The sequence below is a fragment of the Dipodomys merriami genome, unplaced genomic scaffold (genome assembly GCF_024711535.1).
Source record: "Dipodomys merriami isolate MVZ:Mamm:240054 unplaced genomic scaffold, mDipMer1.0.p SCAF_91, whole genome shotgun sequence".
NCBI lineage: Eukaryota > Metazoa > Chordata > Mammalia > Rodentia > Heteromyidae > Dipodomys > Dipodomys merriami.
The window spans coordinates 683,067-704,655 of record NW_027206524.1 but is presented as its reverse complement, the minus strand read 5'-3'; the positions used below and the strand labels follow the sequence as shown (position 1 = coordinate 704,655).

Below are 21,589 nucleotides of genomic sequence, written 5' to 3'. Positions count from 1 at the left end.
CCATTGTGGGGCTTGGGCGCTGTCCCTCAGCTCTTCAGCTCAAAGCAGTACTCTACCACTTGAGCCACAGCACCACTTCTGGCTTTTTCTGTTTATGTGTTGCTGATGAATCAAACCCAGGGCCTCAAGCATGCAAGGCAAGCACCCTACCACTGAGCCACCTTCCTAGCCCCTCCTTTCTTTTCTTTTTTAGTGCCAGTCCTGGGGCACTGTCCCTTCTTTGTGTGTGTGTGTGTTTAAATTTTTAATTATTAAAAGTGACATTCAGAGGGGTTACAGATGCATAAGTCAGGTAGGGTATACATTTCTTTTTGGACAATGTCACCCCTCCCCTCATACTCTCCCAGTTTCCCCCTCCCATTCCCACCCATTAATTGTCTTTTTCATTATTTGATTCCCATCTTGCAACTTAAACACTGTCCCTGAGCTTTTGTGCTCAAGGCTAGCATTGTACCACTTGAGCCACAGCTCTACTTGTAGCTTTTTTGGTGGTTCATTGGAGATAAGAGTCCACAGACTTTCCTACCTGGGCTGGCTTTGAACCATCTTCCTCAGATCTCAGCCTCCTGAATAGCTAGGATTAGAAACCTGAGCCACTAGCACCTAGCTTGTTCCTTAGTTTTTATGGCTCAAGGATTGTACTTTAACCAGTTGAGCCATAACTCCACTTGAGCGTGTGTGTGTGTGTGTGTGTGTGTGTGTGTGTGTGTGTGTGTGTGTGTGTGTGTGTGTGTGTGTGTGTGTGTGTGTGTGTGTGTGTGTGTGTGTGTGTGTGTGTGTGTGGTCAATTGGAAAGAGTCTTACAGACTTTCTTACCTGGCCTGGCTTTGAATTGCGATCCTCAGATCGCAGCCTCCTGAGTAGCTAGGATTATAGACATGAACTACAGATGCACAGCAAGGAGGTAGACTGTATGGTGGCTGAGGTAAGAGAGAACCACCATCCATTGGCAGTCTCCTCTCCGTCTACCCTGGACTATCTTTCCTCCTCCTCCATTCTTTCTGACATGTGAGTTGCCCTCCTGATACCCACAGGAATCTCTGCCAGTGACAGAAAGGAGATTACAGGCTACATTTCTGCCTCCAAGCTTTCCTCAGGCTGTCAGGAAACAAGTGGAACTAGCTAGTTGTCAGTTCTGGGAAAAGAGAAATCTATGTCTATTGTAGGCCTGAAGCAACGCCTTGTGTGGCATGCTGGTGTCACCTCTGATCGTCCTTCCTCTTGCTGATGTGCATTTTTATTAATCCCTGAGTGGAAAGCTGGTTGGCCCTCTGTACCAGGCCATCCGAGGATGGGGATGGGCAAAGATGCAACCAGAGCAGAAAGATGGGATCTGTGGATGCTGCGGGCCCTTGGAAGACGCTTTAGTGCCCTAGGGCCACAGGAAGGATGGGAAGTGAAGGCCACATAAAATGGGTCACACTTCCTCCCTTCTCAGCCTTGACCCTGGCCTTGTCCTTGTGGGCTCTGACAAAAGAAGGGGTGTTGAGACCAACAGCCTGTAGCAGCATCATACTGACATTGCTGGTGACAAGCAAGACCCCCTCAATATCTTCCAACTGGACTATGAGTACCGCACACCAAACAGCCCTCTTCCCTGCCACATCCTGGGCCTTAAGCACTGGGAAAATGAAGTGGCTAGGGCTCCTAGGAATGGGCCTAGATGCCTCTCCAGACACATCAACCTCAATGTGTCCAGCCGCGGTCTAGTGCTTACAATGGCAAGTGTCTGAATTGATAAGAAATACAAGAAAAAAGAGAGAGCAAAGGAGGAGGAGGGTAGAAAAATAAAATAGCTGGAGTCAGAGGATATAGCACTTGCTGCTGTTTTCCTAAGCAAGCCCCACACTTGCTTCTTTTTGTGGTACTAAAGATCGATCCCAGGAATTCTCTGCATGCTAGGCTAGAGCTCTACCACTTGATCATAATCCCAGCGGGTGCTTGACTTCCCCAAGCCTCCTACATATGCCGGTCCTCTGTGAACCCCAAATTTACAAAGATCCAGAGTCTCTGCCCAGGAGGAGGTTGCATTTAGAAAAGAGAAGGCAGACGTCTAAGATAACCATAGCTCCAGATGCAAGGTGACACAAACATCCAGAGAATGACAAACAGCACTTGCTTGGAAACACAGAAATGGGGGAAAAAATGACTTCTGGCTATGAAGGTAGCCCTGCCAGGTCATTGAAGCTGAATAGTGAAGAAGGGCTACTAAGGTCTTGTCAGGTAGGAAGGCAGAATTGGAGCCTTAGTGGGAGGCTGTGGCCAGATATGGAGAATGGAAAGGAAAAGGTGTGTTTTCATAAAAGAAGTACAGTGGAAAATAAGTCTAGAAAGACTGAGAGACATCCAGAAGGTTTTACTTGCTCTAAGGCAGTTAACAATGTTTGGTGAGTACCTTCTGTGAGCAACGAGTTCCTGAAAGTCCTGGAGAAGGTGGTGAGCCCGCTGTGAGCTGGTGAAGCGCAGTGAGTGCTGTTGCTGTTCTGGCTGCATCTGGCAGGCACCAGGGTCCTCAGTGAGTGGGGATAAAGTCCCCTGCTCAGATGCACTGAGGGGTCGATGGGATGGATGAAGAACTGAGATCCTGACTAGTAGGGTCCCTGGTTAGGTTGTTTCAAGGGGATGGAAAAGAAAGACCTCTTGGGCTGGGAAGGTGGCTCAGTGGTAGAGCGCTTGCCTTGCATGCATGAGGCCCTGGGTTCGATTCCTCAGCACCACATAAGCAAAAAGAAAAAAGCCGGAAGTGGTGCTGTGGCTCAAGTGGTAGAGCGCTAGCCTTGAGCTGAAGAGTTGAGGGACAGCGCCCAGGCCCAGAGTTCAGGCCCCACGACTGGACCGCCCCCCCCCAAGAAAAAAAAGAAAAGAGAGACCTCTTCAGCCCTGACTAGAAAGAGAGGAAAGCCAGATACTGGTGGCTCACGCCTGTAATCCTAGCTACCCAGGAGGCTGAGATCTGAGGATCAACGTTGGAAGCCCACCCAAGCAGAAAAGTCCCTGACAATAAACTACTCAGAAAAGCCAGAAATGACACTGTGGCTCAGGTGGTAGAGCACTAACCTTGAACAAAAAGAGCTCAGAGATAGCACCCAGGCCCTCTGAGAGAAAGAGGGAGGGGGGAGGGAGGGAAGGAGGGAAGAAGGAAGGAAGGAAGGAAGGAAGGAAGGAAGGAAGGAAGGAAGGAAGGAAGGAAGGAAGGAAGGAAGGAAGGAAGGAAAGAAGGAAGGAAGGAAGGAAGGAGAAAAGAGACAGTGGTGGTAAAAATTAGGTGGGGGCTTGGAGGAAGGGGAGATCAGAAACATGTCCTGAGTTTGCAGTCTGCATGGCCAGAGACTTGTGAATTGTCACAGAGTTTAAGGACAAAGTCATCATGAAGGGGGAGCAGTGTACGAGGAGAAATGACACAGGAATAACCCAGTACTCATTCCATTGGTTTGATCTCTTGGGTTCCTCTGTGTGGCTGTCCCAGATCAGACAATCCAGAGAGCATTTGCTCATAGATACCTGTCCACCCCTGGAAAGTCTTTCAGCTAATGCTAGTGTACCCCAGCTTTCTCTGTCCTGCCGCTGGGAATTTAGACCTTCCTTAGGACCTCAGATACTAACTTTCTACCACCCTCACCTCTGCAGCAGTTTGCACACACAGACACACACACACACACACAGACACACACACACACACGTGTGCTCACATGCACACGAGGCTCAGGCAAACATCTATATTTCCACCTCTTCCATGCCACTCCTACCCTGGCTACTGCTTAGCTCCTCCTGTTGTCATGTCACTAGTTAATTACATTCTTTACTAAGGTGTAAATGTGTTTTTACAAGGAGAGTAAGATGGTGTTAACTAGGAAGGAGCTGTTAATGTTAAAGATGCATTTCCCTCTGGTGCAGGGCTGGGACTCTTGGCTGGTGATGTTGTCCAATGCTGCCCCCCAAAGTACAACTGAGATGGGGAGCAGACCCCTATTCCTGCCACCCTGCCATCCTGACTTGTTGGAGTCAAATTAGCAACACATCCTCAAGGAGAAAGGGAGGGACTGTTAAGAGGTATGTGGCTTTGGCTCTCATACCAGGGCTGGCCACTGGGACTGTAGGTGCACATACCTTGATTCTTTTCAAAAACTGAGAAAATAAAATTAGTACCCTTTAACCTAAAGCTCAATCCAAATGTCATGTGGTCAAAACCACTTTTAGGCTGCAGGTTGTCTTTCCCTGCTTTTTGATCCCTTCCTTTCCCGGCTCTTCTCCCCTGCTGCCCACAGGTGGCTTCCGATCCCACCCCAATGCTGTCCCTGTAGACCCCCTAGCCAAGCCTGTCATCCGCATCAGCCGCTGCCCCTTCCTCTAACTTCCCCAGAATCCTGGAACAGGTGTCTGCCGCTTTTCCTAGGGCCCATGATCACTCCCAGAGACAGGCCGCAGCACACTTGGACCCAGGAGAGCATGCAGGCAACAGCAGAGTTCTTCAACCTGTGATGAGATTTGGCTCCAGATGAACCCCGGGGCAGGGAGGGGTGGGGGCGGGTGGAGAGGGGGGAGAAGTCTCAGCAACCACACTGAGGAGACAGAGTTGAATGGTAAATATGGTAGGGATAGGTGTAGAGGAAATAGCACCCATCCCTTCTAGAATAGAATATATCCCAGGGAGGAAGAGAAGAGTAGGTGAACAGAGCCGGGAGTCCTTTGTGTCTGATGTCCCTGCTGAGAACTGCTCTTCCTTTCCACGCAGGTGCTCTGGTTCCCGGGGACAGGAAGCCTTTCTAGTTCAGCTGGAAGTGAGAAAAGGGGTGTAAGCCCCCCCCCCACGAAGAGGATCCTAGAGACGACGGGATCACCCAACAGTAAGGACTGCTTTTCTGTTCTTGAACACCTTAGGCCGATCCCCTGGGCAGTACGCCTTTTGCCTTGAGGGTTTGCTGACCACCTGCGCTGTATCAGCGCAGGATAGACAGCCTGAGACAGCAAATGCCATGTGGGTTTTTCATGTCTGTGTGTTACATTCTTAGCTTAGGGACAAGGGCTGTGTTTTGTCCCTGTGTACTCGGCTTTCACGTGTTCTGTGAGCAAGGGGTTGTTGGTACGGAGAGAAGGGTATTATGTATATTTGTGATGATGACCACAACTCTCTAAACCAATTGTTCTCACCTGAGTGTTAACTAGGGGGTGTTGGTGACAAATGCAATTCCTGGACCCCACAGCCAGAGACTCTGATTCTGTGTGCTGAGGTGAAGGCCTACAAATTTGTACCCCAGTGATTTCTGATGCACACTGAAGGTACTTTGGCCAGGTGTGCATCAGTAGATGAACTAGGAGAAATAGGTCCTTTGATTATGGACCAGAGAATCTCATATGACTCTATTAGATTTGGGTAGTGGGTTCGATTTTTAGCAGTTCTAGGGATTGAACTCAGGGCCCAGGCTTGCTAAGCAGGTGTTCTACCATTTGAACCACATCCCTAACCCTTTTTGCTTTGCTGTTTTTCAGACAGGGTCTTTGCTTTGTGCCTGATTGGCCTGGATTGTGATCCTCTTATTTATGTTTAGCAGTGATGAGAGGCTTGTCCCACTAAGCCCAGCCTTTTATAGGTTGAGATGAGGCCTCCTTGTTTTTGTTGCTGTTGTTGTTTTAGTTTTTGGTGTTTTTAGTTTGCTTGTTGTGGCCTCGTACCTCAGCCCTCCTGATTTCCACCACCACTATGATTAGAGCTCTAAGCCATCATGCTCAACAGGCTTGTTGGCTTTTGTAATTCTCTTAAGTAACTTCATTGTGTCATAGGGGCAAGTACCTGTATGGCAGCGATTTAGATACGTAATTTTTAGAAACAATTTTTTTCTTTTTTCTTTTTTGGTTGTCAGTCGTGGGACTTGAACACTGGGCCTGAGCACTGTCCCTCAGCTCTTCAGCTCAAAGCTAGTGCTGTATCAACTCTGTTTGCCCCCCCCCCACTCTCTGTGCTGGTACTCGAGCTTGAACTCAGGGCCTTGTACTCTTGCTTGGCTTTTTTGCTCAAGGCTTGCACTCTACCACTTGAATCACAGTTCCCGCTCTTTGCTGGTTAACTGGAGACAAGTCTCTCAGGGATTTTTCATGTCCGGGCTGGCTTCAAACCATGATCCTCAGGTCTCAGCTTCCTGATTAGCTAGGAGCCACCCAGCACCTCACTTCCTGTGGTTGTTGTTTTATTTTGCTTTTTGTTTCTGTCTTTTCTTTCTTAATGCTATTGTAAGGGTTGGATCTCTTACAAAGAGATCAAGCCCCAACTCGAAGGACCTTGTCCAGGATTTTGTAAATGCCCTTGATGTCTTTGGGACAGGGTGACCTTACAGGAAATCGGCAGTAATCGTTGCCAAATTCCTCACAGTCCTTGCAGAGAGGGCGAGGGAGAGAGAGCAACACAGGTGAAAGTTCCACTCCAGCTTTCCAAAGCAGGTAGCTGGTAGAGTCCTTCCTGTCTGGGGAGCTCTGTGTCATCACTGTAGTAAAGGTTAGGCTGGCTCCTCCTTCTTGAAGGAAAGCCATCCATTGTTGATTGGGCCACTCCACCCCAGGGACAGGATGACCTTAATCATTTGGAGCCTGTGCACAATGATACTGCAGGCAGTTCACTGCCCATGTGGCAGGCTGGGAGAGCAAGTAAAACAAGAAAGTATGGGCAAGGCTTCCACAATTGCACAACCAGTACCGAGTATGTTCAAGGGCAGTGGAGTGGAACCAATTCTCATCCTATGGCCTTTTCAGGAGAACCTTACTCTCTCCAGGTAAAGACTGTGGTTTCTGGGTCCCCCCACCCCACTATTACCTAGGCGGTAGACTAGGGGTGGACAAGTGCTACCTTCCACACTGGGGGTGTCTCTCTGGAGAACAGAATGGTTTAATGGGTTAGACAGAAGCAAAATCAAATATTATCCCCACCTGTGGCGCGCTGCACTCCACGACATGTACACACCCACTGACCGTGGGCTGTGGTTCAAAGTGAGTGGCAAGCAGCATGTCTGTCCTGGGGACTTAGTACAGCTGACACTATTCCTTGGATGGATGGATGGATGCAACTGGCAAGGACAATTTTTGCAGCTAATGCTGGAAGTGTGGCAATCAGAGAAGCCGCCAGCTGTCTCACTTCAATTCTTAGCGCTCTCTCTCTCTCTCTTTTTAAAAAACTCGTTTTGCTTACATAATCCACCCCCTTTTTTATTTTCTAATTCTCTCCTTGCAAGGCTGGCACCAGAGGGGAAGGGCTGGGGTGGAGGGGGTAGCAATTACACATCAGTTTGGGGAGCATTTACATTTTGCAATTACAATTTAAAAATAAGTCTCGTTAATGATCTCCACGTGTAAACGACAAACCTTAACTGACATACATATTCTCTCGGGTCTGACTGCCTGCCTGCCTCCCTTCCACAAGGCAGAGGCTCAGTGGAGGCAGAAGGAAGGGGCTGGGGCCAGCTCACAGCTGAGGGGTGGTCAGGACCATTACGGGGCCTTTGAGGATGCTTCGAGCATGGAGATGGGACTGAAGATGTGGAAAACAAAAACTCTGGGCTCCAGCGTCTCTCCTCTTCCTGAGCCCCAGCGTAGCTGGTTGGTGTTTTCTGGAGGCCCAGTGAAGGTACAGGGATATGGAAAAAGAGAAGCCCCTCCCTGAGCTGGTAATACCCTCCCAGGTGAGAATTTTGAAGTCCTGTTGGGCAAGAGAGTCTTAGTTCCCACAAGCCAATCAAAGCACCCCAGATTCTGCAAAGGAACCAATTCCTCATTCAAGGTTCAGGGAGAAAGCAAGTATGCGTTGTTTGCCCATTTGGAAAAAACATTTCTCTTCTTACCAAGGAGTTAGCCTACGCTTAATGACACCCTCTGCTTCCTGCCTGAATTCAGACCAGCCTTGGTTCAGAGTCTAGCTCTGCCATTTGCTGGCTGTGGAATTTGAGCAAGTGCTAGAAGTTGGGTCTTCCACTATAGTGAGAGACAGATATAGAGACAGAGAGACTCAGAGAGACAGAGAGACAGAGAGGTTCTGGGACTTGAACTCAGGGCCTGGGCACTCTCAGCCTTTTCTCTGAAAGCTGGTGCTCTTTTATCACTTGAGCTACAGCCCCACTTCCAGCTTTGGGGGAGTTATTGGAGATAAGAGTCTGACTGACTTTTCTGCTGGGTTGGCTTTGAACCTAGATCCTCAAATCTCAGCCTCCTGAGTAGGTAGGACTATATGCACCCAGCAACTTTCTTTTCTGAGAAACAGTCTCACTGTGTAGTCCAGGATAGCCTTGAACTCATGATTCTCCTTCTGCTCCTCACAAGAACTAGAATGGTCACAGGCGTGTGGTAACATGTCCAGCCCATCATAACCTTTATGGAAGTGAGATAATCATGGTTTCCTCACAGGGCTTCTGTGACAATGACCTCACACAAGATCTAGCACATGAGAAGTGCTTAGAAAAGTCCAACTCCTGTCCCAGGCCAGCTCAGCAGCCCCAAGTTTCCTCTTGCTTATGCTAATCAATAAAGCTGTTTCTTTCTATCTACAATGAACACTAAGCACAGGGTCTGTGTGCTCTCTCCAGGTTTCCCTCCTCACCAGCCCCTCCTCACCACTACTCCCCACTAGAACTTTTCTCAGGATTCCCCATGGAAACTGACATAGTTATATAGTTATATAATATATACTATTATAATATATAACACTATCAATATTATACTATTATATATAGCATATGTATGAGATATATATGTATATGTATATATGAGATATATAATTAGCCATTATTCATTATATAATCATATAATATAGTTACATCCATTATATGTTATATATATTATAGTCATATATTATATCATTATTATATAAATATAATGATCATTATATATCATTATATCATATAATAATGATATATAATATAAATATTATTTATATGGTTAATTAATATTGTTAATATTAATAGATAATATAATTATAATATAATAAAATAACATAATGTATAGTTATGTAGCATATGTTATATGTTATATATATTAACACATATATTATGACATATAATTATATAATGACTATTATCTATAATATATTATATGTCATTATATATTATATAATTATTATGTATTATATATATTATGACATAATATATTATATATCATAATATATAATATAATATAATATATATTATATGTCATATGTGTTATATATCATATATGTGTTATATATTATATATTATATATATGTATTATATACTATACATATATTACATATATTATGTCATGATATATAATATATGTTTATATTATATATAATATAATATATTGTATATTATAAAATATAACATATAGTGTATGATATATTGTATATTATATATAACATAATATATTATAATATAATATACATAATCTATAATATATTATATAATATAATGTACATTATCTATAATATATTATGACATAACATTATAGATAATATGCATTATATAATATATCATATAATTATTACTATGTATGTTATATACTATATTTTATCAAGTAATATAGTGATAGTATTGGTATTTACATTCTTTGTTCCAATTTAGAAACTTTATATTCTGGTGTTTCTATCTCTGGATGATCACTAGAGGTTGATTAGAAAGTGGAAATGCACTACAAGGCATTTCACACCCACTGAGGTATGAAAATACTGTTCAGCCAGAGAGCCGCATAGTGTGACTGGCTGTAGGCAGGAGATGGATCCCAAGCCAGTGCAAGCCTGAGGCGCACCATGGTGTTGAGACCCCTCGCCTGCCCTCTGCATTTCCCCTTCCATTGGGCACACTGAGCTGCAGCTCTTTCTTGTGTACATATTGCCCTCCTCCTGCATTTCCCTATAGCCCCAGGTTTGTTTTGCTGGAATACCACCTCTAGGTATCTTTTATAATGATGAGAAATACACTGAGTGTTCACTTTTCTAAAGGTAATTTTTTTTGTCTTCACACTTGGCTGATGATCTAAATGCAAAATCCCAGGTTCAAAACCTTTTCCTGGAGTTCACAACCTTTCCCATTTTAGGCAAATACTCTTAGCACTCAACTCCTGCCCCAACTCTGTCTCATTGTTCCCTTGTCTCCTCATTTCCCATCATGCAATGAGGAGCCATAGGAACTTTCCGTTTCTTTCTATTCTCTCTTTCTCTCTCTTTTTTTTTTTTTTGTCAGTCATGTGGCTTTGGTGCTGTCCCTGCACTCTTCAGCTCAAGGTGAGCACTCTACCGCTTGAGCCACACACCACTTCCAGTTTTCTAGTGGTTTTATTGGAGGTAAGAGTCTTATGGACTTTCCTGCCCAGGATGGCTTTGAACCATGATCCTCAGATCTCAGCCTCCTGAGTAGCTAAGATTAAAGCTGTGAGCCACCATCTCACGGCTCTATTTTCTCTTTAAAGCTCTGAAATTTCACCACTATTTGCTATCGTAGACTCACAGTGTCTTTTTCTTTTCATTTTTCTTTCCTTGGGACCCTCTTAAATTGAAAGCCACCTATCAGCCAGGCAGAGTACCACAAGCCATGCCTGGCATCCCAGCTTCTTAGGAGGCATAACTAGGGAGATCTGTCCAAGACCAGGCCCAGGCTAAAAGCATGAGATCCTATCTGGAGGGGAATACACACGCACACACACACACACACACACACACACACACACACACACACACACACACACACACACACACATACACACACACACACACACACCTAAAAGCAAAAAAGAGCTTTGGGCCTGGCTCATATGGAAGAGTAAGACCCCAGTACTACCAAGTAAATAGTCACGTGTTTGACTGCAGGCCAGGGGAGTTTTCATTTTCATTTCTCCTCTATAGTGTCTATTTTCTCCTTGAGGAGCTGTTAACTTCTGTGTGCACAGCACCCGAAAACTGATCAGAAGTGGCTACGCAGAACCTGCCTATCACCAACATTGCTGCATGGCCTAGAACAAGTTTCCCCATGGGTCCAGGAAAACATCAGATCTCATGACTACTCAGGGCCCTTCCTGTGCTGCTGGCTCTCTGATGGTGGTCTGAGAGGCTTAGATCCATTGTGGATTGTTCCCGAGACCCTCCTATCTCTCTAGCATCTGTACCTGCCTTGGGGACCATCTCTTCAACCTCCTCAGTCATGCGGCAATGAGCTTTCTTAATGCTTCTTCTCGCTCTGCCTACCCTACACTTCTCAGTTCACATGCACACATAGCTTTTGTTAGAGAAATAATCTTGATGATGAGAGTGTTTCACAAGTAAAACCTTTTTATGAGCTCCAGGACAAGGAGACCACAGTCTGTTTTTCCCAGTGTCCCAAAGCAGAGCTTCTGACTGCAGACAGGCCCTAAAGAGAAAAGAAAACACAGAGAAGCCTGCAAATAGCAGAGATCTGCCCCAGCCTTGGCAAGCTGGTATCCCACTGGGATTGACTTCTTCTAACCCTGGTGACATCTCCTAAGCAGTGTTCCTGTCAGCCAACATTAGTCTGTTGTAGATAGAAATGCTAGATCTACAAGTCAAGATTCTGCCTTGCTTTTCCCTGGGCAGCCTGACCCTGGAAGATTCGGAGAAACAAATGTTCAGGTCCCAGGAGTTGAGATCTCTTCTCAGTCAGGGCATCCTAATTGTTCCACTGTGCCAAACTCTCTTCTCTTCTTTTTCTTCCACCTCCTGGTCCTTGCATTGGCATGACCTACAGGAAAAATAGAGGTACAGTGTTGAATGTCAAGTCCACAAAGGTTCTTTACTGAAGGCCAGGCTCCTTGTTTTCCACCCAACACCATAATAACAGGAAATGAGCTCTTGCAACAGGAGTAAGTGATACTACTCAGACAAGTTGCTAGCATTCATTCAAAGATTCTGGCTGCTACCTGGATGCTTAGGTGGCTCATACCTGTAATCCTAGCTACTCAGGAGGCTGAGACCTGAGGATCGAGGTTCAAAGCCAGCACAGCAGCAAAGTCAGTGAGACTCTTACCTCCAATGAAGTACCAAAAAGCAGAACGTGGAGCTGTGGCAGCTGAGAGGGTAGTAGCCTTGAACAGAAAAACCTAAAGGACAGAACCAGGTCTGGAGTTCAAGCCCCAGTACCAGCACACAAGCATGCAGGCACATAAGTACACTGGCACTCTCTCTCTCTCTCTCTCTCTCTCTCTCTCTCTCTCTCTCTCTCTCTCTCTCTCTCTCTCTCTCTCTCTCTCTCTCTCTCTCTCTCACACACACACACACACACACACACACGCACGCACGCACGCACGCACGCACGCAGATTCTCTTCCCATGGTGGTTGAGTGAGGGCTGGTCAGAAGCAGCCAAGAGCCAGTGGGAGGTAGAACACAGCTCTTGTGCCTTGCCCTTCTGCCTAATGACTGCCTGCTTTGGAGGCTGGACGTAATAACACCATTGATGACCTGTAAAGATGGCTTCCTTGGTTGTGGCCTGCTGCCCTCAGTCTGTCTTAGCTGGGAGAAGATGAGGAAGTGTCAAAAAAAATAAAGGTGGCTAGAAGCTAGGCACCAGTGTGGCTCACACCTGTAATCCTAATTGCTCAGGAAGCTGAGATCTGAGAATCATGCTTCAAAGCCAGTCCCAGGCAAGGAAGTCCATGAGACTCTTATCTCCAGTTAACTACCAGAAGGGGAACCATGGCTCAAATGGTAGAGTGCCAGCCCTGAGTGGAAAAAACTAAGGGAAGTGCCTAGGCCCTGAGTTCAAGCCCCAGTAACAGCACCAAAAACAAAACAAAACAAAAAAAGTGATCAGCAAAAGGCTTCTGCAAAAAGGAAGAGTGCCCTGATTTGGGGGGAAGGGTGCAGGGGGGGGGGGGTTGGGACTAGTATTTCTCAACCGGACTTTCCAAAGGGAGTGCCAGGTGCCTCTTTGCCTGTGAGTCATGGACGGATTTCATTCTAGGACAAGGACTTCTTTGCAGCTGTGGGTGGTCTCTAGGCAGCCATGGGTGGAGTGAGGAAAGAAAGCCAAGTGGAGCGCGTCATAGAGAGCAGGCTGGCTGTACAATCCCCCTCGCCCATGTCACCTGAGACCTGCAGGCTCCTCAGTCCAGGCTAAGGAGAAGGAGGAGATGCTGATAGAAGCTGGTCAGTATGAGTCAGCCCTGGCTTTGAGCAGTGGAGGTCGAGGTCAAGGTCAAGGATGAGCATCCTTGGTTTCATACGTGTCCCATTCAGTCCCAAAGTTCTTCCCAGAGAGCTAGAATGCAAGATCCAGTTGCCAATTATACACCACTTTGGGAGATGAAACTTTGATCATATATATTAGGTGATACTTACTCTTTTCTTTCCTTCCTTCCTTCCTTCCTTCCTTCCTTCCTTCCTTCCTTCCTTCCTTTCTGTCTCTTGTCTCTGTCTCTGTCTCTGTCTCTCTCTCTTTCTTTCTCTGTCAGTCATGGGTCTTGACCTCAGGGCCTGGGTGCTATCCCTGAGCTTCTGTGCTACCACTTTGAACCACAGTTTGAACCACAGTTCCACTTCTGATTTTCTGGTGGTTAGGTGGAGATAAGAGTCTCACAGATTTAGCTGTCCAGGCTGATTTCAAACCATGATCCTTAGATCTCAGCCTCCTGAATAGCTAGGATTACAGGCGTGAGCCACCAGCACCCAGCACATGCTTACTCTCTAATGTTAGTCTTTCCCTTCTCAGCTGAGCATACAGTCCGCCGATTCTGTGACAGAGGCTTAAGATTTGCCACATTTAACACACTCTGTTTTTTCTATCTTTGTCTGGTTCTTAGGCCTCCAAGTCCCCCTACTTATCATTGAGATCAGTATTTTAATTTTTCGATCTCCTACTCCCTCATTCTATAAGTGACAAGAGAAAAATGTAATAAAATAATTGCATAAATAGGCAACATGGCTACTCCAGAATATGGCTGAACCAACAGAAAGGACCTGTAGTAATGAAGCAAGCCCCACTGTGGGCACATGTGGAATGCAATTATGGTTTCCACAAAATAGTTCTTAAGAATTTGGGACATGCAACCGTCCAAAGACAGTCCATGTTAGGGGACTCAAGTCCAAACTTTCCAACTTGTTTTTATAATTAATCATGTGTTCTCTGTACTTCTCTAGTTTCTAGGGGTCTCATGCCTCCTCTGGTGTTTCCCACTCTCATTCCTAGACATTCAGACTGTGTGATCAGACTGTGTATAATCTGGAAACTCTCACTAGGCCTCAGTTTTTCTCATCCAGGAATAGGAGCGATCACAATGCAGATTCCATAGGGACATTGAGAAGAATAAGAAAAGTTATTTGTATAATGTCAATTTTTATTCATTCTATATTATTGCTTCACTCCTAATCAAAATCTACTCCGGGGAAGGAGACTAACAAACTGTTCTTACTGAGATCTAAGTAGCAGCTGGGATTTATAGAGTTATCCTTCCTGGACTTATTTGTTTTGCATTTCAACAGTGAACCAAAGAAATTGAATTGTAACTGTGCAGGTATGTTTTCAGGCTCTATCAGGAAAGAAACCCTGGAAGTCCGATAGCATTTTTTTTTCCTCTTAGAAGGAAAATGCCATGAGCTTGTCTGCTGGGGAGTAGAGAGCTATGGGCCAGATGGGATGTGTGGATGAGAAAGACATTTTCCTTAGCATAGAAATGTGCACAATGACCAATCCCTGAGCAGCACCCCCATCTGGGCAAAACTCTGAATGGCAGCACAATCTTGGGATGGAAAGTGAAAAGAAGCTTGGTAGATGAGTAAGGTTTGGAGTCATTCTCGATTTCACACAGGGAAAAGACATAGTTCTACAATATGGAACATCTAAACAACAGACAAGAGACAGCCAGAAGTGTTCAGGGCACGTTTTAGGTCAAGTGACAGAGGTGTGTCTTCCCATGGCCGGTTCCAGGATGGGCTCACTGCCCATGTCCTTCCTCTCACATCGTAGTTGTCATCTGCCCTTCCCTCAGGGGCTGATTTTCTTGGCAGATGAGGAAACAGACCAACATACCTGAGTAAGGATCAAGCCTGGTTAGCCTTCCCTCTGCAGCTAATAAATAGAGTTGCCATGGCCTTGATCCTGATGTCTAGCCCTTTCCTCTTATAAGCTGCACTGAGCTCACCACAAATGCCCCAGGGAAAGGTACCCATTGGCTGGACACAAACTCTGTGTGTGTGTGCGCGCGCGCGCGTGCGTGCGTGCACGCGCACATGCATGCACGCATGCGTGCTGATATTGGGACTTGAACTTCAGACCTGAACTTCAGACTTGATCTTCAGTCCCTTAGCTTTTCTGCTCAAGGCTGATGCTCTACCACTTGAGTGACAGTTCTACTTCTGGCTTTTTGATGGTTAGTTGGAGATAAATTCCCTGCCCAGACTGGCTTTGAACCAGATCCTCAGACCTCAGCTTCCTAAGTAGCTAGAATGATAGGTGTGAGCCACCAGTGCCTGGCCACAAATAGACTTTGAGTGATAACCTAAGCCCAGTCCAAAAATCATCTCATTTTCTCCTAGAGACAAGTTCTAAAACTTGGAACTGGGAGTTAGGCACCACAGGAGATGGTCCAATCCTTCTCAGAGAGCACAAGAGTCTGGTTGACCCTCTTAGAAGCCTCTGGTGCCAGAAAATTCTGCGAGCATTCATGGCAGCTCCACGTAGCCCCCACACTGTTCTATTAAGCCCCTGCCTCTTCCCAGCTCTTGGGAATGCCCATCCCCATGCCTGCCTGAAAGAAGAAAGATCCCTGAAGGGAGAGGAGGCAGACAGGGCTGCAGAGAGGTGATTTTCAGCCTGGATCCCCAGTGTCTGCTGTTTGTCTGTCTCTGATGAGTTGCGAGCCTCCAGGGCCTCGGCTCATGTTGTTTTCTCAGCTCCGTTCCTGAGCAGCGGCCGCTGTCAGCTCTCCACAAATAATAATCATAAACCTGGGAATCAGGTTTGTCGAGGGGGACTCCGGTCCCTGGGTTCATCTTTAGACTTGTTTCTCTCCGTGTGTATGCAGACAGGAGAGCACGCGGTGGTATCTCAGGGGATTGGTGGGGCTCCTGGGTGCCCTGGCAATCCACCCTTCTTGCCACCCAAAGAGGAGGGACAGGAAGACTCTCCTCTGTCCTTGATCACTGGAGTTGCCCGGAGGTTCAAAAGAAAAGAAAAATAATTGAATCAAAGGCGTCTCACGCTTCTCTTGTTTCTCTGTGCCTCCCTCTGTCTCTCCCACTCAGGTTGTTTTGAATAGATAGAAGGGGGGTTGGAGAGGAGAAGGAGAGGGTAGAATCGATGGTGATGTGAGTGATGGTAAAGAAACAGAATAAATCAAAGGAAGTCTCTCCCCACCCCCAGCAGCCAGGGGAGCAGCTGGAGACCCTAACCTCCATTTCTGGGGTACAACCAGGGGGAAAAGTCTCTTGGAGGCAAAAACAATACAGTGAGTTGGACATTACTGACAAAAGCAGGACCCAACTATGAGTGAGCATGGAGATTAAGATGCTAGAAGATATTCAAGGGAAGCAGTTCAAGTCTCTACTTGGGAGGCAGAGATGAATGAATTGTGGTTCCAGGATAGCTTGGGCAAAAAGTTTCTGCAACTCCATCTCAACCAATGGTACACAGAAAGGGCTGGCAGAGTGGCTCAAGAGTGACCTAGCATGCTCAAGGCCCTGAGTTCAAATGCTATGATTGAAAAAAATTCCAAAGATACCTTTCTGGGGGCGGAGTCACCTGGAACCATCAGAGGCCTTGCCTCCATTCCCTGCCTCCCTGTGGGAGAAAATGAAAATCCATCCTTCCTTCCAGGAGAAAGTGAGCACTGTTTCCCCTTATAGCCAATCTGCTTTTTTTTTTCCCCCACCCTGCTTTTCTTTTTGTTTTATTTTGTTTAAAGGAACCAAAGGGGGAAAAATTGCCAAGTTGTAAAGTGCTTAAAGAAGAGATGAGAATCTTCATCAAAATGCTAAAAGCTGGAGGGGGAGAGTAATGTGAAAACTCTTGCCTGCTATTTATGGGATTGATTCTCAGATCAAGAAGAAGCAAGCGGTTGGATGAAAGGAATTATTGTTAAGCTCCTCTGTAGGAAGATCTAATGGACAATTGCCGCTATCAGGGGGAATTAAATTGCTGTTTCAGTTTGTAAAATATATCAGCAGCTTTTTGAAGCCAGGGAAGGTATGACAGCTAAGCAGGGAGGGAGGCAAGGAAGGTCTCCACCAGTCTCTGGACCCCGTGTGTTAAAACAAGAGCAACTAGAGCCGAGCACTGGCGGTTCACGCCTGTAATCCTAGCTACTCAGGAGACTGAGATCTGAGGTTCGTAGTTCAAAGTCAGCCCTAGCAGGAAAGTTCATGAGACTCTTATCTCCAATAAACCACTCAGAAAACCAAAAGTGGCACTGTGGCTCAAGTGGTAGAGCGCTAGCCTTGCACTGAAGAGTTCAGGGACAGTGCCCAGGCCCAGAGTTCAAGCCTCACTACCGACCAAAACACAAAAACAAAAAACAAAAGCAGCTAGGGGAGGAAGGCTCAAGACTCAGGCCTGAAGCTGAGCACAAGGGCTCATGCCCGTAAATCCTAGCTACTCAGGTGGTTGAGAACTAAGGAGGATCCCAGTTCAAAGTCAGCCCAGGAAAGGGAGTCTGTAATACTCGGATCTCCAATTAGCCACCAAACTAAAAAAGCTGGAGTGGAAGTATGACTCAACTGGTAGAGCATTCGCCTTGAGAAAAGAAAAGAAAAAGCTCAGAGACAGAAGCCAGGCCCTGAGTTCTTCAAGTCCCAATGCTGAACTAAAACAAACAAAAAGACTCAGGCCTGTGTTTTTAAACCAAATGGAAGAATTGATGAATTGGAGGAGTGGCAGATGGAAAGGTGGTAGCCCACGAACTCTGGGCCCCAAAGAACTAGGACCACCCCCACCTCTACCCACCACCCCCATCCTTAAGCCAGAACCAAGTGCCAGTGAGCAGCAGGGCAAGATGGCAGGCCTCTTCTCCAGGAAACCTGGGCAAGATGAAGTTCAAAGAAGGTGAATTCTGACCACAGGGGAGTGTGGGTGGGGGTAGAGGCTGAGGACCCTGATGGGGGTCTGTGATCACCAGTAGCCCCCAGGGCCCAAAGCCAGGGCTGCGGGGGGGGGGTAGCAAATCCAAATACCATTTAGTGGACTCCTACACCCATGTGATCACTGAACACCTCCCCACTGGACTGGGACACAAGGAGGTGGGTGACGACCCCCCCCCATACACCAGCTGAAACTGGTTTCTAGAACTGGTGCTCAGATCCAAGCTGGGCCACAAATGACATCTAGGGTGCATAAATGCCCTGTGGGCCAAGCCACACAGGGACTTGTTATTCCAGATAAATAGCAAGCAGTGAAAGGCCTTAGGCATAGAGCAAGCAGAGGAGGTAGAGGCCCTTGGAAGTAAGACACAGGCCACTGCTTAAGTTGGGGAGCTGGGCATTCACCCCACCAGGCACTTAAGGGCTGGGGAGGAGAGATGGAGGGAGCCATCTCAATGACTCTTAGCCAGAGCTCCTGCTGGCATTTGTTCTGCCCCTACTCTGTTCCCTAGAGACCAGCATCATGATACCAGGACATAACTTGGCACCACAGAAAGGCAGCAAATGACCATCGGTACTGTGAGAGAATGGGTGGCCAAAGGGCCCTGTGGCATCTTTGCTACTTGCTGAGTCTGATAAAGAATTATTCCCCCAGGAGCGGGGGGGGGGGGGGGGGGGAGGGGGCAGAACCTGGGAAGTGGGCCTCCTGGCTATGACACTCTTACTGAAACAAGCTCTGGGCTAGGAGCAGTGTGTCCTGGGACCCAAGTCATGTGGAAGCCCTGAGCAGAGGTTCATGTCTGAACTCCTGGAGCTGGCCAGCCTTGGGATACAGTGAGCAAACCCGAATGTGAATCCTGATCTCTACTACCAGTCTTTCAGTGATGGAGACATAGCTCTATGTCTTGGCTTCCAAGCCTCAGCCAAAGTCTGATCTGACTACCTGGCCCCATTGGCCTCCAGCACCCTGAATCAAGCAGAGAGAGAGAGACAGAAAGAGACAGACAGACAGAGACAGAAAGAGACAGAGACAGAGAACCCCTGGCACTCTTGTTACTTCAGACCTCAGATCCTTGATCTGTCTCCTGGCCCCCACAGTACTGGAATAATGTTTGATGAGTTTGAGGTGCAGCATTTTCTGGGGCGCCTGACTCTCTTCTCACCATTCCTTAATCCCCACCTCAGTGGCCCTTGATATTAATCAGAAAGGTTACATGGGAGGTTAGGTCCCTGCTCATATTTTAAAGCTTCCCAGCCCATCTGGGAGATCCTCTCTCTACTCCATCACCCCACCCCCCAAACTGGCCTTATCCTTGTCCATGCTCCCCTCCCCCTCCCACCCAGTCCTCTGTGCTAATCTGGATCCCCAGGCTTGGAGACCTTGGAGTTCCAGAAGACGCTCAGCTTTGGGCTTGTGATTTCTAGCTCTTCCTGGGTTTTGCAGCGACCTGGGGCGTGTGTGTGTGTGTGTGTGTGTGTGTGTGTGTGTGTGTGTGTGTGTGTGTGTGTGTGTGCGTGTGCGCGCACGCCTGTGTTTCTTTAGATAAATCCACAGAGTCACATGAAATCAGTGACAGGTTGACACCGTTATTTCAAGATTCATCGCTCTGAGTTGCCAGCAGAGGAGATCCAGCCAACTCCTTCCCACCAACAACACTTTTTTTCCAGGCATAATTTATAGCACTGGGGTGAATTTGTTTCCAAAAGATGAATATCACACTATCAGCAACAGCTGCCTCTCATTTTTATTTGTTTTTAAATTTGACTCAAAGTCCAATTCTCCATACACATCTGAAGCTGTAAATCCTAAGGCGACTGACTGATTACATGATTTAGTAAACAGGTTACATTATATAATGCAATTAAAGAAGGGCCCTGTGACGCCACCTACAGGCCACTTCTGGGAAGGGAGCTGGACCAGAGCCGGTCAGGACAAGGCATAAACCACTGAAGGGAAAGAGAGGACGGTGCCAGGGTTGAGGCGGCTGCCCCTGAGGGAGAAGCTAAAGCCAGCCAGGTTACTAATGCAGCTTTTCACCCCTCCTGCTGAGTTCACGGTGTTATTTCAGCCTCCTGCAAATCTGTCTAGACGTCAGAACTCCAGCCTGGGTAACTGCTCAGAGCCAAAGGTTTAGGGATGGAGGTAGAGGAGTAAGCTGGGGGTGTCTGGGCTTTGGGGAGGGGGTAGTGGTGGAGACTTCCTGGCTCCCTGGCTTCAAGAGTTCCCCCACCCCCATTTAGAAATGAATCAAGGAGGAAGGAAGGCAAGCTGGCCGGGTCATGAAATAAAGCTCCAATCCAACTGTTTGCATTCAGTTCGATAACCATGTGTCAAGGGCTAATGTGGGGGGTTGGGGGTAGGGAGGGGGTTGGTGTGAAGCAAAGACTGAAAACATTTTTCTTGGGGGGAAGGAGATGCCTTCCTTCTTCCATCCAAGAGGGGTGTGACTTGTCCAAGCCACAGATCAGTGGTAAATTCTCCTGGGAGTACGATCAAGATTTGGGCGCCTAGAACAGGCCTTCCTGATCCTTGAGACTTGAGAATGAACTCTGGAGTCCTCTTGTCCGATTGAGTCTGCAGGTGGAGGAATGGAGTCCCAGCCAGGGAATGAGACGTCCATTTCCTCTACAGTAGCAGAGCAAGGAACCTCATGAAAACCAAATGTGTGTTTCAGACAGACAGACAGACAGACAGACAGACAGACAGACAGATGGACAGAGGACTCTAAGGGGAACCACAGGAGGGCGGTGGAATAGAGGAAGGGAAGGACAGGACCACCCTCTCAACCCCTCTACCCTTCGAGCACCATTACAGCTTCTTTACAATTTTGTAAGAGTAGTAACCTCACAGAATACCAGAGGGGCTGGAGAGAGAGAGGAAAGAAAGGGGGGAGAGCTTTGACTTCCCAGAGGCTAAGAAAGAAAACTATTACCAGAAGGCTGAAGGATACAGAGCAATTAATGAAGAAAACAGAACCATCCGAGTCACAGGGGAGAGACAGCCCCTCCCCATTGTCCTGGTGCCAACTGTGGGCCCAGGCTGTAGTGTAGAGCAAGCCTGGGGGGCAGTGAGGAGCAAAGGAAAGCGGGTCCCTCCCATCCCCCAACCCCACCCCCAACCCCACCTCAGCAGCACATACAATTTAGTCCCAGCTAGGGTCAGGGGCCAGGAACAAATGCTGTTGGGCCAGCTGGCCAGTCAGTTCCCAATTATAGTTTGTTTCTCATCCTTAAGGCCCTGAGCCCCCAACCCCTGCACCCCAGCCCAATTACTGCCCTGCAGCATTAACCCCTTGGAGCCCCAGACCGTTAATGGAATGTTAATTGGTCTAATGGGTTTCATGTCAACAAGTCCTAATGAGCTCCTTCTAACGAGCTTGGCATCCCCCCCCCCCAAGCCTGTGTTTGTCAACACGCTGCTGGGGTTTGTTCTCCTGTCTGAGGGCCTCATGCTGCCTGGCTGTGGGGTTGCTAAGGAGCCCTTAGGCTAACACAGTCCTGTTTCCTAAAAGCTGGTCCCTCCACGCCCCCTTCCCTCCCCCCACCAGCCTCACCTGGCTCCTGGGTTGCTAAGATGGCA

General features: G+C 47.3%; 1 protein-coding gene across 5 annotated transcripts in view; it reads left to right on the top strand.

Annotated features, from left to right (window-relative positions):
• Positions 1 to 21,589, top strand: part of LOC138821388 (homeobox protein PKNOX2) — a 257,917-nt gene that overhangs the window by 154,025 nt on the left and 82,303 nt on the right. For all 5 annotated transcript variants that reach the window (XM_070013587.1, XM_070013588.1, XM_070013583.1 and 2 more), the window contains one exon: positions 4,733 to 4,844. The gene's annotated coding sequence lies outside the window, so the exon portion shown is untranslated. The remainder of the gene's footprint in view (positions 1 to 4,732; positions 4,845 to 21,589) is intronic.